Source organism: Chinchilla lanigera, unplaced genomic scaffold, assembly GCF_000276665.1.
Source record: "Chinchilla lanigera isolate Chin_1 unplaced genomic scaffold, ChiLan1.0 scaffold00104, whole genome shotgun sequence".
Taxonomy (NCBI): Eukaryota; Metazoa; Chordata; class Mammalia; order Rodentia; family Chinchillidae; genus Chinchilla; species Chinchilla lanigera.
In genome coordinates this window covers 6,643,963-6,663,535 of record NW_004955505.1, presented here as the reverse complement: position 1 = coordinate 6,663,535, position 19,573 = coordinate 6,643,963, and the positions used below count along the sequence as shown (strand labels likewise).

The 19,573-nt window shown below is 35.7% G+C and overlaps 1 long non-coding RNA gene across 1 annotated transcript; it reads right to left on the bottom strand.

Moving 5' to 3' along the window:
- Nucleotides 1–3,774: 3,774 nt before the first annotated feature.
- Nucleotides 3,775–16,072, bottom strand: LOC106146925. The gene is made up of 4 exons (XR_001231572.1): nt 16,018–16,072; nt 7,811–7,948; nt 7,053–7,163; nt 3,775–3,855 (listed from the first exon to the last, which is right to left on the bottom strand). It is a non-coding gene; the product is annotated as an uncharacterized LOC106146925 (long non-coding RNA).
- Between the last annotated feature and the right edge of the window lie 3,501 nt (nt 16,073–19,573).

Here is a 19,573-nt window from a genome sequence, read left to right as displayed (position 1 = left end):
AGGGGAAATAGTGCTGCCTACTTTATTAGATTGCTTTGAGAAATAAATTAATTCTGGCACATAATAAGTACCTAAATAATATGAATAGTCCGCTAATAATTACAATGACAATTCAGCCTCATCAATTTTGAGTCAAGGAATGAGCCCCTAAAACCTTCTCTACTTCTACCATTACAAACAGGAATAATGAGAGAATATCTGCAAGGCACCCTTAATTAAAAAACGGTTTAGAGTTCAACTTCTCTTTCTGGGCCATATTTCCTTCTATTTCTTTAAAGCAAATTCTGTGGGAACATCTAAATGCCGATGGAAACAACAGCTGCCTACCCCATCCCCTCCCCATCCAAATTCTGCTTTTTAGAGGCAATCCTTTTAAGCTACTTCTTCTGCTTTTTCCAAATAACATACAGTCATAATTTAATTTTTTCCTTATATAATACTTCAATTTTAGAACATATTCATTTCCATGTATTAGTGATAAGAATGGTGCTAATTATTTTACACACACACACACACATATCACTATTTTCATTTTCCTAAGAGAATTACATTAGTGTGTGTTTTTCCATTATGTTCACTACTGAGCCCTGTGATATAGTATGATTACAGTTCCTCATTACACAACTTTTTGGTTTTCCTAAGAGGTAACACATGGTCTCTGTTTGGGCCACTATAACATAATATCACAGGCTGAGTTTATAAACAACAGAAAATTTTTTCTGGAGGTTGGAAGTCCAAGATCAAGGAGCTGGAAGATTGAGCGTCTCTTGACAGCCCCTCTTCTGGGTTGCAGATCTTATTATATCCTTACATGGCAGGAAGTGGGTGAGGAAATTTCTGGGGTTCTGTTTGTAAGGGCCTAACCCCATTGACTTGACTTTGTTCTCATGACCTAATTGCCCAAAGGTGCTACCTCAGAGTTCTGTCCAGTATCATCAGTTTCTGGGTTGTTTCAACACATGACCTTTGAGGAAACCAAACAGCCTGGAACAACATACATGGGTTTTCTCCAGGTCTTTTTTTCCTAGGTACCTTAGAATTATTGCATACTCAAATTCTTTATGTGACTTATCCATCAAAATGTTACCACGATAATCTCCAACACATTAAGTCATCTACCAGTCCCCTTCCCCTCTTTTTTCAAGCCACATCCATGGTTCCTTTGCTACTTTGCTGTCTTGGAATTTGCCATTATCCTGAGAATTTCTCTCCTTGGTTGGAGCTGCTTTTCCCGGATCTTACATCTTCCTCTTACTGCATCTTCTAGCTATTTTCCTATTTTGCTAGCACAGAGGCTCTAGGCTACCTCAGAAAGACGCAGATTTGAGTCCTTGCATGGCAAAAGCTGTGGTTGATAATAACACTTCTTTCATTGTACAGTGTTTTCTGCTTATCCACTTTTAGTCTTCCCTGGTTTCGGCCACCTCCAGTCAACTGCAATACAAAAATAGTAAATGGAAAATTACAAGAATAAACATGGATGAATTTTAAGCTATACACTATTTGAGTGGCATGATTCAGTTTCCTGCCACCCCGGTCTGTCCTGCTCAGGACGTGGTCATCGCCGTGTCAGGGGTATGTGCTCTGTACATGCTGCCCCTCCTCCATCGTCTGGCCACTGTCTTGGTTATCAGATGGACTGTTACGTTATAGCAGTGCCTGTACCGAAGCAGCCTTCATTTTACTCAGTAATGGCTCCAAGAGCAAGATAGCCTCTAAGGAACAATGTGGTCCTTACCACTGTACCTTTATGTATAAAACTTTCTTTACCTTCATACTTAATTAAAAATTATTCTGTGTTTAGAATTCTGAGGTGGGAACTATCCCTCGGAATTCTGAAGTCTTTGATGTTGCCTGCCTTCTGGTTTTAAGTATTATCATTGTGGTGGTGATTTGGTTGCCTCTTCTGCATATAAACTCACATATCTCAGTACTGGGAAACTTTCTTCATTCATTTCTTGGATAATTTCTTCTTTTTGTGTCTCTTTCTGGAATTCTTTTTTGTTACTTGGATATTATAAGTCTGAGTTAATCTTGTAAATTTCAATTATCTTTTGTAATTCCATCTTATTCTTTTTGTATTATACACATTTCTTCTATTGAATTTTATTTGTTCACTTATATTTTAATTCATAATATGCTTTTGTCCTCTAAATGCATCCTTTTAGTAACACTTTATATTTCTTTTCTCAGGATATTAATCATTTTTAAAGAACATTTTCCTTTCTTGAATTACCTAGTTTTTCTAAATTATATATTATATTACTTTGGCCTCTATCTTTCATGCTGGAGCTTTTTTCTGTGTGTGTGTGTGTGTGTGTGTGTGTGCGTGTGTGTTGTCTTAGCCCATATGTTCATATTTAAGAGTGATATACTTAAAACAGTATATATTATATTATATTTAAAAATCCACATGTGTGCAGTATGGTGGAACCAAAGGTTGCTCTCAATTTATGGTGAAGACCTGCACTTCTACCTCCTACATTAAGAATTATGGTCACCCTTGACAAGCGCATGGCCTCCTCTCATCCCAAGTCTCTATTCAGTTTATCCCAATAACAAACTAGCCTTTCGGTAAGCTTGTTGAGAGCTAATTACCTGGTTATATGAAGTTCAGAGGACACTAAGGATGAAACTTTTTTAGGAATTTTTATTGATTTGCACCATCTTATTTTTCAAATCTACTGCCAGTCTACCTCCCTTCATCTGAAGTTTTTGGCACTTCCAGTTTCTGAGGTTGCTGGAGGTTTTGCAGTGTGAGGACTGGCTTCTGTTGGTATTCTATCCAAGATATTTTGGTGTCATCTTACTCTATTAAGGCACTCACTGTGATGGTCAAGCATAACTGTCAACTTGCTTGACTTGGGAAGCTCCTAGGAGATTAGTAAAGTACACTTCTGGGGTGTTAGTGCAGGTTGTGGAGGCCCAGATGGTCTCTGGCCTTTTCCTCCCTGGTACTGCTCCCCTCTCTGCTTCTGGGTCACCATGAAGTAGGCTGCCTTGTTCTACCACTGCATTGTAGCCAGATGACCATAGACTAAATCCCTCAAAACTCTAAACTTCTCATTCTCTAAGTTGTAAGGATCAGTACTGTGCCTTGGAAAAGCTGACTAATACAGTTACTATTCATATGTTTGTTTTGATTTCTACATTTAATTTAAAAAGTTATCAACAAATAATGGACATCATCTTGCCCCTGCCACTTCAAGCTTATATTCTAGGAGATGAGACACTATATAAAAAAAATGTAAAATATGGCTAATGGAAATAAATACCGTGCAGAAATAATAATAAGACAGACAGTGATGGAAATGTTATTTTATATGAGATTTGCGGTAACATTTGGATAGAAATCTGAAGAAATTTGGGGAGGGAGAGATGCAGACATGTACTACAAGCACAGGGACCTTCAAAGGCCAAGAGTCTGAAGTAGGACATGATCAGCCTGTGTAAGGCACAGCAGAGTGGCCATGTAGCTGGAAAGGAGGAGGTGAAGTTGGGATGGTGGTGGTGACAGTTCATGTAGGTTGTGTGGGCCATAAAAAGAACGGTAAATTTAATTAGCGAGATAGGAGGGCACTTATTGGTTCTGAGTTGGGAGCAAAGTGATCAGGCATATTACTTATCTCCAAATGTCACCTCCTTTCCTAAGCATTCAGTTACTTAGCTCTACTGATGAAGGTAGTGTCATAGACTAATCAGGCTGATATAACAAAATTCCATGGACTGGATGGCTTATAAACAACAGAAATTTATTTCTGACAGTTCTGGAGGCTGAGAAGTTGAAGATCATGGCCTTGTAGATTAGATGTCTGGTGAGGGCCCATTTCCTGGCTCATAGATGGTCATTTCCTACTGGAAGAAAGAGGAAGGCAGCGATCTGAGACCTCTTTCATGATCACATTCACAAGGACTCTGACATCACAATTTATTTACCCCCCAAAGTCCTACCTCTTAATAGCATCATATTTATGAGTAATAATACCAACATATGAATTTTGGTGGGACACAAACTTTCAGCCTGTTGGGTAGGTACAATTCCTGAGGTTTATAGGGTCATTAAATTACATGTATTTTTGAGTTTCAGGTCTTCATCCCCTTAAGTTGGATTACAGACTGAAAGACAAGTGATTCTCACAGTCAGTATAGCTGTGAACACATAGCAGCTATGATGATTTAGATCTACAGTGTCCCCCCAAAGCCTTCTGTGCTCAGTCAGGGGCAGGCCTTTAAAATGGTGGTTGGATCAAGTGGGCGCTGTACTCATTGGTGGATTCATCCACTGGTGATTTCAGCAGCTGAGTGTGTTGTTGGTCTGAAGAGATGGGTAACAGGGATGTGACCTGGAAGGGCCTGTCTCCCGCCCCAGCTCCACTTTTCTCTCTCTGCTTCCTGGGCACCATGAGGTGTACAGCTCTCCTTCACCAGACCCTTCCACATGTCATTTCTGCCTTGGAGCCAGCTGACCAAATAATGAATTCACTGGAACAGTAAGCCAGAATAAATCTCTCCTTCAAGTTTTGAGTGTTTGGTATTATGTCCCAGTGACAAGACAGTGAGTAAGGCAAGCTCCTAAATAAATACTTGTGGATAAATCTGAGTTCTAATACTGATTTTGCCACTGGGGCAGTAGTTGTGGAACATACATCTTTAAATTTGCCAAGTCATACTTCCATGAATTAGCTTCTTCATAAAAAAAATCAATATGGCCTAGTACGCTCAGATAGCAATGAAGCGTCTTCCTTGAAACTCTGTTAGGAATATTTGCCCTCTGACTACAAGAATGTGAATGCTACTTAGGCAACAAGTGTGGTGGCTATTCTTGCATGCTGCAACTCTTCAAGGTTTGACTGTCAGGGGGGCGATGTGGTAGCAAATCTCTGAGTGCAGACAGTGTCATCACCACACATCAGTTCTGAGAACTGAAGACTCACAGAGTGTAACCAGAGGTACAGCTCAGCCCACAGGAAACACCCAACTTGCACTCAGTCTCCTCCTCACTGTGGTCTGGCAGGACAGGTGATACCTGTCTTCATGAATTTTTCATTTCTGTTTCAAACCAAATTCATAAGCCGTTATTGACCAGTTGGGAACATGCGGACAATCTCTTGTGCCTTTATTTGTTTTTATAACAGCAACAGACCATGGTGGCCACTGCTCTTTGTTTATCTGACAGCATATTTTCATGTAAAAAGCTATTTTCTTTCAAAGTAGTTTCAGAATCTGTATCTTATTAGTCCTCCAACCATCTTGTGTAGTGGTTAGTAAAAATGGCTAGATCCCTAGGGCAAATGGGTCGGAAAGCCTGGCATGTTAAGCAAAGTGCTTACCCTAAATCATGGAAAAGTGAATAAATGAACAATGATGAGCTTCTGCTGGAACAGAGTAAAAAGATCACATTGTTTGTGAGATTATAATGCTATTTATTTGCTAGCATGTAAGTATTTGGTTTGGTTTGTCGATCTAGACAACCCCAACCTCTTCACCAAGGGCCTGTGAAGTCCAGACAGTAGGGCAAACCAGTATGTGTTTTATGCTGCATTTTAAGTTATTTTTGAAATAGAAAAACCTTGAAAATATGAAAGCAAGACAAATCAATACCACCACATATTTTTAAAGCTGTATATTGTGTATAAAATTAATAACCTCATTTACAATTGACAACAAAAGCAGAGAAACGTGAAAAAGAAGGTGATGAAATACAACATCTTAATAGGATTGAGCAAATAAGAACAGTCAATGCAAAATGGCTTATTTCTTTATTAAAATAATGCCAGTTCGGACTTTGATGACTATTTAGAAATTAAGGTCAGTATATTACAAAATAATATTTGCTAAAAAAGTAGTCAGAATACTTAACTAAATTTCATGGGCTTAAAAATGTAAATGCGGGGCTGGGGATTTAGCTCAGCGGCAAAGCGCCTGCCTGGCAAGCGCAAGGTCGTGAGTTCGGTTCCTGGTACCGGAGAAAAACCAAAAAAACCAAAAAAAAAAAAAAAGTAAATGCATGTAACAAGCAATATTAGTCAAGATACTATTTTAAAATTAATTTTGACCTAGAGAAGCCAGCAATCATAAAGGAAAAATATAAATGGATAAATATCATAAATTTCTATATGCAAAAGAACACCAATACTGAGTAACAGCAAACTCATTGAAATTTCATATTTTCATAATATAGGGCAGTAATATACTAGAGATATGAAATCATTTATAAATTAATAAAAATAAGCATATTCCAGTAGAAAGGTGAACAAAGACCTTAAAGAAGTGATTCACTGAAGAAGAAATATATATGACGCATAAATTTACCATTGGCTATTTTTTCTCATTATTAACCAAAGCAATGAAAGCTTAAATAATATGTATTTCACATATTAAATTTGCATCTATGAAGAAGATTGAAAATATCCCGTGCCCATGAAGTTGGAAGAAAAGGGAAAAGTTCATAGATAAGATACTAATATAGTCCTTTTTTCAAACACTAATTTCAGAAAACACATTCCACAGGTTTTAGATGCAAATCTTTGCTCATTCCATTACAGTACTAGGAATTTTGTTTAAAACCGAACAAGTGAGCCAAGAGAGAAATACATTAATATTCAAAGCAGCATTGTGTACAATGTATTCATTGTCAAGTAAATGGGACTACCCATTGTAGTTGAACCATACAACATCTATGCAGTCATTAAAATTATTTTCCATATTTGCATTCATTTTTACAAAATATAATCTCTTATTACACAAAATTCTCAGTATTATAAGGCAGTAGAAAAATGAAAATGCTCCCAACAATATTCCCAAACCTTGGAGACATGTCTTATTAACAGATAGGTAGTTATCATTTGAAAAAATTACACATATACAAATATAAATATATATCTATAAATATGCCATTGACATAAATGAGAACATATTCTGAATTATGTACTGTAATTTGTTTCTCACTTAAAACATAGTTTGCACATCTTTGTCTGAGTGGTTGATAGATGGCCATTGGTATAGAAAAATGTTTATAGCATATGAGATGCTTAAAATAAAAGGCAGCTTACACAATTGCATTGGAGCAGCGATTCTTGAGTGGATGGATGGGAAAGGGGATTATCATTCACTCTTCTTCCCTCTTCTTTTCAAGAAATCAGTGTGCCTTTGCAGAAGTCTTACTGGGGTAATACAGGGAAACAAGCAGTTTGAGGATAACCTGCAAATGCTTCTGAGTCAACTCCCCTATTCCTTTCTTTCTTCCAAGACTATTAGATTGAGAATCATGTCTATATTTTTTTCCTTTTAGGAAAATTAATACATATGTAGATAAATATATACATAGAGAGAAATATTAAAAACCATTAACTAATTATCTTTGCAGGGAAGATATTTGCGTAAATTTTATTTTCATAATTTTTGGATTTTTATTTGCTGGATTCTTTATTAATGAAGACATTATTTTCATTCTAAAACCAGATAAACAAGAAATTTGAAGTCCTTGAAAAATGTGGTTAGAGAAATCAGGTGACAGCAGTCCAATAGGCAACCACAATCAAAACAAGCTAAAAAAGTTCATAACAATGGATATCTTTTGTCCTAGACCATAATTATATGCTTTAACAAAAGAAGTTAGATAGTCAAGTTCATGGCATGAATAACCTAAAAGACCAGAAAATCTTTCAGCATTAACAGCTGGAAAATAATGGCTAGGGGTCAAAAAATCCAATTATACTTCTAAAATCATGAACTATAATGATAATCTTACTAAAATGGAAGCATCCCAATTAAGTTCATTAAACAAATTTAGAAGAAAAAACATACATACCTTTATAAGATGGTCTGAAAACTTGGAACTCAGTACCAGAAAAGAATGAGATTATATGTCAATAGGTAGAACAGATACTACACTTGATCTTAGCCAAAAGGTCAAGAAGCAGTCATCAATGGGTAGAAGAAAGAATTCCTGCAAAATAAAATTAATACTAGATTATTAAGGAAAAAGAATTTTGGAGCATGACTGTAAGCATTTTAGTCTGACATTAGGAAATTCAACCACAAATTTCCCCATAAAACATCCTGCACTACCTCTGCCAGAGACAAAGACCTGAGCTGAATGAATTTGGGTTTGACCAAAATGGTCAGGGTTTTTTTTGTTTTGTTTTTTCCATTATAAATTCCAAATTGATGGAAAATAATATAATGATAGCTTACAAGTTATTATTTGCACTCAAAATTGGCAATTTAAGGATGTAAATGGAAATATTAGTGGAATAGCTTTTTATAGGTTTCCTAAGATTCAAAAATAACACAAAAGGCAATGTTACTCTATTTTTTATTTTCTATGCATTTATTGTTCAAGTTAGACTTGTGGTTTGTCTGAGTTTGGCTGTATTTTGCTTGGTGTTTCTTATTTCTGGAATTGGTAACATCATCCTTCTCCCCAAATAAAGAAAAATGATTAGGGAAGATAAGAGGAATCATTATAGATAAAAAGGGAGAAAACGTGGGACTAAAAGTGGGATGGAGCCAGGAAGGAATGAAAGAATAGTTTAAAATATGTTGAAGAGAGAAAGAGTTTGAATCTGATCAGACCTGTGTCTTTTTATTTTTATTTTTTTACCATGACATTATCAGTTGTCAAAAAAAGAATGTTAATTTAGATGGAAATTTCTTTTGCAAAAAGATCTTAATCTACATTTTTGTTACTTTTCTTTTTTTCTCATCCAAGAGTTAGTAGAAATCTTCTTCCTGAAGTTATATCTATCACTACAATAATCCACTATTAAATTGTTTCAGTTCATAATTCTTTGTTCCAATACATGCCAAAATTATGACAAGTCATTCTTTTGTTAATATGCTTCTTTCCTTGTTCCTTTCTTGCACGAACACACAAATACCTCTTCTATTTAGAAATTTACCTGATCTAGGATCTATTGCCCCACAATCTCCACCCCTGTTGAAGTCATGCGTTTCTGAATATGACCTCGTAGTCTAGACTTACTGTTGAGGTGTTTACTGTCACGTACTGGATCTTATAAAATCAGCTATGTGCATGTAGATGCAGGCCTGCTAGAGGATTTTGCAAGACAAATGGTGACGCAAACATATCCATCCACGTTCTGTTTGCTGGGAAGAACTGACCCCACAGAGTGTAAGACTGGTTACTGTTTTCCAAATATTTCTAGTAGACGAATTAACAACTTGAGAGCCAGACTTAATTGCTCTTATTTCATCAGTTAGTAACAGCAGGCAAAAGTTTTTCCTTTAAATTAGATCAGATACTTTAATCTTTTTGTTGTTGTTGTTATGAAAGTGTTTGGTTTTCAAAATGTTGCTTTATTATGCAGCCCTTTCTTCTTTGAAACTTAGCTTTTAAGAGGTTTAAGAAAATGGTTGTGTAGTATTACATACAGTCCAAATGGCACAGGAAGGGTACCAAACACCATCTCCAACTAGTCATTTTTTAGTTCATTTAAACACCGACATACATTGAGGAGGTATGTGCAGTAAGAATAATCTAAAACACGGAAGAAAAAATGAATAAGACAGGTTTCCTTCTTTTAGGACCTCAAGGACTGATTGAGATTCTCTCACATTACAAACCACCACACAGACAGAACAATGCTGATGGAGACATATCCTCTATGCGCATGATTGAGAAGGGTCATACGAAGCTGTTTATAGGGTGTGATGTTTGTGAAATCTTCAAAGACTGAGCAGGAATTTGCCAAGTGCACAAGAGGGAAACATTCCAGGCAAATGCAGTAGTTTGTTTAAAAATCTGAAGATCTGAAACAGCATGGTATACTTGGAAGACTGCAAGGAGACCCTTAGGATCGAAACATGTGATGGCAGAGAGATCTAATTAGCAGGAAGGACCTAATCTTGAAGGGTCATTTATGATCACCAACAAAAGGAGCTGCTGCTTTTTCTTATGTGTGATGAAAGTCCCTGAAAGGTGTTTAGCAGAGATGTAGTGTGACTAGTTTTATGCATTAGTTACTAGAAACAAAAGTGTAGACTACAGGTCTCAGAACAAAGAAAGGTGGGATAGGTTCAGGCAGGGAGACCTGGTAGGGAGCTACTTCAATCACGTAGGTGTGAAATGATGAGACTGGGGAAGCTTTAGTCATGGGGTGGGTTCTGTGTGTATCCATAGACTTATCTAAATTTGATGACTAATTGGATAAGTGAGTAACAAAGAGGAAGTGATTCTGAACATTCTGACTTGCATTCTAAGGTACAATTAGATGAAGGGAAGTAGGATTGAAAAGAGGATAAAAGGACATTTGATTTGGGGCATGGTAAGTTTAAGGTATTTGTGCTCTATCTTGCAGGACGCCTACCTATTAGGAACCTAGGTCTGAATTCAAGAGCAGGCTCTGTGCCAAAGAGAAAAAGTGAAGAGCTGTGGAATACATGGTACTTGGTATTGTAGATGTGGACAAGGCACTTCTGGATGAATGTATCAGGGGAACGGCAGGCACAAGGACAGAAGCTTGGAGGAAAAGTAGGGTGCAAAATAACCAAATACAGAAAAGAAGCTAAAAAAGGGAAAAGATTTAGAGCAAGGAAATAGAAGTGGAAGATGAAGTAATTGTCTCATAAGAGAAGTACACATTTCAAGAGCATTTGAAAAATATTTTGAATTCTGTTCAAAATAAACTGGGACGCTATTGAAAATTTCTTATGAAATTGTGCAGCTACAAGGTCTTTGGGGGCCATGACAAGAACAATATTCGGGGAGTAGAAGAGGAGCAAGTCAGATGGCAATGGATGGAAAAGTAAGGAGGAGGAAAATGGATTATGTTGTACGAATATGCATAGGAGCCCTTCCTTTATTTCTACCTCCGCCTACTACTCCCAACTGTCTTCGTTTTTCTCTTCTTCTTTCTCTCCTCCATCTTTTCCTTCTTCATCTTCTGCTTCTGCTTCTTTTGACTCTGTCTCTCTAAGGAAGGAAACATTTTAGAGCTAAAATGAAGGAAATCTCTGTAGAGATGCTACAAATTTGAGAGGTTGCTGTAAACATCTGGTTTGGGGAATAATTCTTTCATTTTAGGTGTTTCTTAAGTATAGTTATATTCCTCGGAGCAGTCCTGATCTTTAGTAGACTGACCTCTATGACAGTAGCCTTTTGTCCTGCATCAAGATTCTACTCTACTGACATGGAAAAGTACATGCCATCACCCTTGTGCCTAAAACTTCCAGCATACTGGAATTGAAAATCACTCAAATTGAGTCTCACTGGGGAAGAGCTTAACTCCTATAGTAGTATTTTGAGTTATTTTTCCTTTATAAGGTTCATTTGATAGATTAAACAATGATTTCAAAAACTACTCAGTATTCACCTATTTTATATAATGTTTAAAGTATTGGGGTAATTTTATGATAATTAGGTACTGAATACCTGAGCCTCCTTCTTTAGTTTCCTTACATATATACAAAGAAATGCAATGTGTCAACGCTTTGAACCTACCTGGTTTTTATATTTGGGAAACTTATGGCTTCTTTTAGGTATTACTTTAGGAATTTCCACAGCTTTTAAAACTACTTTTCTTACTTTCTCATCATCCCCTTATGTGGAAAGTAACATATATGTTATTATCATAAATCCTGCCATTTGTCCCAGGAAGTATAGCATTTGCAAACCGTTTTTGCTGACTACAAAGGTTTTTGAATCTCACTGAAATGAACTTCTCTCATATCTCCGTTTCTACTTACAGCCCCTGTTTTACAGATGAAAGACCTGAAATACACAGTTTCACAGAATTTTAGGGCAGAGAGGCATCTTGAAGACTAAAATTCCTTTTGCTAATAACTAAGAGTAGAATGACGGTAACTGGTTCAGAGGAAAGCTGTCTGCAAATCAGGCAGATTCTATTATCTGTTGTCCTCATTCATTCTTCTGTAATCAATACTGTTTCCTCCCTTTTCTGGCCAGAAAATTAGAATATAGCCCAAACTCATATATTACAGCATTAAATATAACTACATACTACATATCTTTCTCTCCAACCAGAGACACAAATCCACAGAGAAGAGGCACTGATTGGCTTGGTTTGGTTTAGATTCCCTCTCCTTGTCCAATCAGATGTGGTCCAGAAATGGAGGTTGTGTTGTCTAAACATGGCTTCCAGCTCATGCCTTTGTAGTTGGAGCAGAGAATATTTAAGGAAATCATTATAGCTAAGTAAATATTCCACATGTGTCCATCAGGAAGTACTCCCATCTTTCCTTCACTCCCCATCCAAAACACACCATCTAAAATTTAAGAAAATATTCCTTCAATGATTAAATTATTTGGCCAAAATTATAAAGTGAGAATTCCCAGTCTAGTTTTTGTATATTAACTACATGATTTATCTTTCTTAGCAAAAGCCTGATTAACTTAACTATGAGAAGTACCACACTGTTCTTTCTGTAACACTCTGACTCTCCCTTTCCCTGTTTTCCTATTCATTTCTAAATTAGATACAATGCTAGATTTAAATTAGAGAAACTTACTTTTTCCAAAGACTTTAACCTATAGCACATTGATTTATTAGTTAACTCAGTGTGGCTGTGCTCTGTGGCGTTTTATTCCATCATGGACCCTCTCACGAGTGTAGTGTGTTTGTGTGAGCCTTGAAGATGTTTGAGCTTTCAGCCCCTTGACATAGATTGTCTTAAAGAAATAGATAACCATTCATTCTTAGGAGATTCGAATGTAGACAGGCACAGAGATGAGAGCTTAAATATGTCTGTAGGAAACAGAGATGGAGCAGAAACTGGCCTGGATGAAGCAGGCAGACTCTCAAGGTGGAACTGCAGGGAATGAAAATGGGTGAGTTTAAAAAAAAAAACTGAGAGTACTAGGCCAAAGAGATACTACGTATCTCCTATCCACAGTTTGCTGCACTCTAAGTTCTTGGGCTTGAGCATTATGAGAGAAAAGGGTCTTGATCTCTATAGAATAACAAATCTTAGCAGAAGACATGAACTCAAAGCTGCTTCAGTAGTGTAGGTAGGAGATAACAGTTTAGATAGCAGTTGTAATCCTGATGATGAAAAAAACATAGAAAAGAGAAATGGCAGTTAAGAGAAAAAGTGTTAGACAGTGTCATATGGAAATGAAAAATTATAAGATTAGTGTTTCCATGAAGAGGAAGAAATTGGGAAAAAAATGGCAAAACCTAACGTTCTGTTACAAAGGTGGCTTGGTTTTCACATTGGCAAAGCGCAGTTCGGTCTCTGTCTTCAATCTGACCGCCACTTGCTCACAGCGCTAGCGAGTTATTTGCTGTGCAGCTCACCAAGGAAGGGACAGGCAGCCATATGGGGTCTTCTGTATTTTATTCATTATAGCTTCTTTTATTTGTTGTTTTAATGTATTTAATTTACTAAATTATTACAGATGTTTTCTATTACAATGCTAATAAGAAAAATATGAAAAGATGCCCAACTTCTTTTAAGTCTAGCAGAAGTGGAAACATTTTTCCTTCTGCCTGTTCAAGTTTCAGTCGATCTTTTTTGAAAATGCTGACTTAAAATGGAAGGTCTATACTAATTTTGAGTAGAGAGAAAGGGGAACAAATTTTAAGTGACATTTTGAAGGAATTATTATGCATTCAGCTTTGAGAAGGTTCAAGACGTTGAGACTTTGGAAGCCCTGTGAAGATCATCACAAAGTGCACTGCTAGTTTTTTCTAGTATATTCGCAACTATTTAAGAACATGTTTTATATATAGGAAATGCTTACAGCATGCTAGCCCTTTTTTTTGGCTAGTATTTGTACAAACATGTGAGCCTCTTAGACTCAGCTTTTGTAGATGGCTTTTGGGGGAAGTACAGTTCATGTTGAACAAAGGGAAACAGTCTCTCCAAGTACTGTGTGATGTGTGATTAATATAGTGGATTAAGCTACTTGGGGAAAAAGACAACAAAGAAAAGAAACTTTCCTTCTGGGTTACATGATTTGTATGAATTAAACATGTTAAGGTGGATACAGAAGGTTCGCTTAAGGTTGTAGTCTCCAAACCATGGGATGTATATGATAACTATGACAGATTTTCTTTGAACTTTTCCTTTAATGGGAGCTCTGTCACTGTAGAAAGCAATTCATATTTAATTAAGGGGCAGGAAGCTCCCAAATCTGATTTTATCCTGAGCTGCTCTATGGGTTGTCTCTCAGGACATTAAAGCTATTGAATGAGGATTTTGTGTGTATACTAAATCATAACCCAATAAGGTACATAACAATTACAACACAGCATTACGGTTTCTCTCTATGAGGGATAACTCTGAACTTACATGTGCACTTCATATTGAATTGTTAGATTCTTGCTTACTTTGATGTTGTTTTTAAAAGCACCTTCAAATCAGGGCTAAATTTAATAATAATAAGTGTAAGTACTCAAACAGACTCAATTGTTCTTTCCTCTATTCCAGTTGTAGTTTTCCTAGTTATTTTTAGTACTAAATGACCCCAAAGTGATCAATTCATCTGAAACTACAGAGAATAATTTAAATGCAATTAAATGAGAAAATTCATGTAAAAGAAATCTTTGCAAAGAGTTAAGAAACTTTAAGTTATTATCAAAGTACTAAATGTCCCAAAGACACATTTATACAAACTGGACTACAAAGTGAGTTCAAGTCCAGGTTGAACTGCATAGTGAAACCCTGTTTCAAAAAGACCAAAGAGAGAGAGAGAGAGAGAGAGAGAGAGAGAGAGAGGGAGAGAGAAAGAGAGAAACATATTTATAAATTTCTATAAGATTCTTGCCAAAGGAATAGCAGAACATCCAGGCATGAGAAGGACTTTTAACTAACTGATTTGTTCAAATTGTACAAAACATGCCTGATATTTTTGTGATTTAGTGTGCCACTCTGCAGAACAAAGTACTATATAAATATTATGTAATATCTCCAGGTAATAATGACATGATAAAATAATAATTGTGTAGAAATGGAGGAAAGGAGATGAGCAGAGAGGGATAGAGGAATAAAGAAAGAATCAAGCTGTGTTATGTACATGTACCTACTCCCTAAGCTAAATGTAAACATGCATTGCAAACATGTTAGTAGAATAAAAATTTATAAACCAAAGTTGAAATTTTTAAAATAGAAAAATAATCGTTAATTTCCATTGCCTGACATAGGTGACTTGCCCAAGCCACATATTCAACTTTATTCAGTACAAATTATATTTACCTATAAAAGATATTATTAGTAAGTATCCCCAAATTACCAACTCTGATGGTTATATAAAAAACTGGAAATTTTACTTCAAATGAATAATATATTGGGATGATTGAGTGGCTATTTTGTTCTCCTTCCAAATATGTTGCTTTGAGTAAATACAGCTTACAGATCTCCCTAACACATTGTTACCATGGTACTGTGTGCTGTAAATGCAATAGATGGGTTAAAGAACAAATTCAAACTACAGCCATGTATTCTTTTGTTTTATATATTTAGGTCAGACACTTAACATGATTTAACGTATTTTCTTTGTGGTTTAGTTTCCTTTGTGATTATTTCTTTTATTTAATGGAAGCATTAAAATGTCCCAAGGACTGAAAACAAATTGCAGCTCATTACTAGAAGTACCCTGTTAGTTTTCCTTTGGGTTAAGATTAAACATTCAGAACGATCTTGGACAAAAGGACACAACAGTGAGACATTGACATTTTCCTAACAAAACATGGTGATCGCATCTACAGGCCATTCTTTCACACACCTTTGCATGCAAGTCTCATTACAAACTAGGAAGGAGAAAATGTGAGCTCTACAGTGATTCTGAGTATAACATGGATCTGCACCTCCCTGGAGAAGCCTTAGAAAGTGCTTACTTCCAGCACTGCCCTGCAGCTACTAAAGCCTCCCTGGAGGTACAGAGGGACCCCTGGATCCAGAACGAAGGAAAGAAAACTCAACATCAGAGCTGAGCTTAGGACTGCTGTGTGCTTAGCAATGTGCAAAGGGTGGTGTGTCTCCATCTCCGCCCGAAGTGTTAAAGTTGCAAAGAGGTTTCCGTTCCAGACTTACCTTCCCGCCCCTCAGTATGTGTGCGCTTCTAGTTCTTTATTCAGCTCACACTCTGCCAGCAACTAGGTCTGTTTTAATGGGACGGATAATTCGCATTTCTCAGAAAAGGTGTGGAAATATTTGCTTTGTAAGGCAGGCTTTTAAAACATTCAGTTATCTGTTTGTTTAGTAAGTAGCAGAAATACATTTTCTTGTTCTTGGATTTTATGAACATAATGTTTTCATCAAATCCTAAAGTGAATCCTTAACAGAATATTCTCTGATTTTACCCAGCAGTTACCATAACCTTCACACCTGGATAAATTTAGAGTTCTTTTGAACGAAATGAAATCACTGAGAGCCTAAGTTATTGTACAGCTGTTAATAGTTTTAACAAGTTTGTGGAATTACCCAGGGGATGAAAATATGATATATTTCAGGTCCTTATATAAAATCCATTACATTGGGAACAACAGTTTTATTTTTATAAAGAGGAGGCATGTTTACTTTCATAGGATTAGCATTTCAGTTAATTTTAAAACTAAGAATCATCACTTTTCTTAAATTAAGATAAAGAATTCTCTAAGAAATAGATCCATCCAAAATTAGTAATGACTTTCTTCTTATTCATAGTCTCATTATGGATAGAGACTATATTTATTTATTTATTTATTTATTTATTTATTTTTGGTTTTTGGTTTTTCTCCGGTACCGGGAACCGAACTCACGACCTTGCGCTTGCCAGGCAGGCGCTTTGCCGCTGAGCTAAATCCCTAGCCCCCGATAGAGACTATATTTAGAACTGACATGAAAAGTGTCTTTTGAAAACTTTTATTATTTGAATCACAAGGTTCAATTCTTTTGCAGTGTAGTGAAAGCCAGTGTTATGTTAAATTAATAGAAACATATCCATGTAATTTTAAAATCCCTTGCTTTTTTAAAAGAAGACACAAAATATTAAGGAAAACAATTGTTAAGCTGATCCTAAAATATATAAAATTATTAAACAAACTCAGATATTTAATGTTTGCTTTAATTTTTTAACATTAATAAAATTTGTATCAGTTCTTATTTTCTTCCCTAAGGTTATAATTCCATTTACCCAATTTGTGACAATGTGATTTAGTATAGAAAGATAACTGCACACAAACATGATTATGCAGATTCAGTTTACCAAGTGTAAGATTAACAATACCGATTTTAATAAAAATATTCCCGAATAAGCTTTTATTAGCTTTTTTATAAAATGGAACATATGTTTCAACTACTTCCAAGGGTCTGGTAATCGTTCATGAAAATGAAAAAAAATATATATGTTTTCCATACAAGCCTAAATTGTTCCACAAACATCTGGTAACGAAACTGTGCAAGCTGCTAGATTCCAAGCCAGCCCAGGTGTTCCTGCAACATCTCGGAGCTCAGCAGCTGCCTGCAGGGATTTGTTGCAACTTGTATGGGCATTTTACTGTTGGGATGAGGCACAGGGTGATGACATCATGTGCTCATGTTAGGAAGGTGCTGTGAATTCAGTGTGAAAAGCCCATCAATGAGTGATTGTTCCTGAAACTACTACCTTGGTGGCCATCACATTTTGCCAACTGAAACATCTGGGCGTGAAGTTAGCAGTGGCACACCTTGTAAATAACTTAATTGAAATTAATTGCCAAAAGTTTGCAGCACTCTAGGTAGTTTATAAGTGCCATTTCTTACTCTATTGCAATGTTTTGGGCTTAAGAATCTTGTGTTCTCAGATTTTGCTGCAGCAGCTGTGAAGAAAGTGAAAAATGTAGAAAATATATAATGAAAAGGCAGGAACTTAAGGGAAAAATAGAAGAAAGAAAAGTTCTGCTTTCTATACTTTCACTGATAAAATGTTCTTCTTAAAAGAAACAATTCCTAAGTTTTGTATAAAGCATTTTTAAAAAGCTGTTTGAAATGCTAGATATAGTTCTGTATTTCTCCAGAAAGAAATATCTAGTATTTGTATATAAGTGTCAAAACTTACTGTGTTCATAAAATTATTTGAAATTATAATCTCTAAAACCACGTGCTTCAAGAGAACAATAGCTGTCCTATGAAAAAGTATAGGAGTTTGTTTAGGAAATATAAGTCTTATTTTTCTATACAAACTCTTAAGCATTTAGAATAAGTTGTTACCTAATCCCTACATACTTTATAAATCCAGGGAAAGGTAACCACCAAAGTTGCAGCAGTGATGTGGAGTGCACACAGATAAATTGATACATAACCCATATAGCATTGTCAGGCTTTTAGAAATTGTTCAGTGTGTACAAATATCAGGGAATTGCTTCTTTCCTTCTTAGCTGCCCTTGTCTTTGAATTTTTGCTTCTTAAGAAAAGTTTTGCAAATGTAAACATGCTTAAAGATACTGTTTATATTTTAAAACTGATTCAAAACCATGAAAACCCAACTCATAAACTTGTTTATATTTTCCTTGAAACTGTCACAAGTCATATTGATAAACTGGTATGAACTTTCATGATGCCCTCAATATTTCTGAAAGTTTTATAAAAATCTATTTTAAAAAATGACTTATTTCATTCCATCTGTGGAATATGACAATCCGTATGATGAACTTCTTTCAAAGTTTATTTCAGTTATCTGAGTAACTCCTGGGGTGCAACCACATTGGTTTCTTTTTTTGCCATTTTCCCTTTCATCTTTCTTAAACTTTGTGCTTCAATAACCATATTTGCATTAATAACCAATTATCTATACTTGCTCTATAAATTAAAGGAGATGGAGTTTAAGTCATTAATATTGTAGAATATCTAAAGCTAGCAGTTGGTTTACTTCCATATAAAATAATTGCAACTATAAAAGTTTATTCTTCCTAGAGCTATGGCATATTTCATATCTACTTTTTCCCTTTAAGCATATGATCATAAAAATAGCACTTTATACTAATGATTTGCTTTGTTTTTGACAGCAGAGACACTTATGTTTGCAAATGAGCTTTTGATATAACAGTATACCAAATATAATCGGATACAGTGGTTAAGAAAAAGATTTGACATCTTTTCCTGAACAGAAAAGAAATTGCATTGCTACACCCACCCGTGAAAGTAACATTGGTGCTTTGTCATAATGGACACACTGTTTACTCAGAGTGAATGAAATGTTCTATTCCAATGTCAGAAAAGGGTTGCATTTAATTTTTGCTTTTGTTAGGAACATGTATGAAGAGTGGAGGCAAAGAAGTAGCTTTAACTTATGTTTTTAATCTTGAACATTTGAATTCCTATAAATTTCCTGGGGATAATACTTTAATGCTATCAGATCGAATTAAACACAATGGAGACTATGTAGAAGAAGGGCAGACAATTAACAGAGTCATATGAAACCAATGACAGTTGATTTTGAATCGGATTTCCACTCAGCTGGTTTTCACTACAAATGAAATACATTATCCAGTAAAAGTATATAAGTAGTTTGGAGTAAGAGAGCTCATGATTTTAGGATATATCTTCATGATTTAAGAGACAAAATAAGCCCTAGTTCTTGTTATTGATAAAAACAGCTTCATTTATTCAAGCTATAAAGGGATCTAGAGAA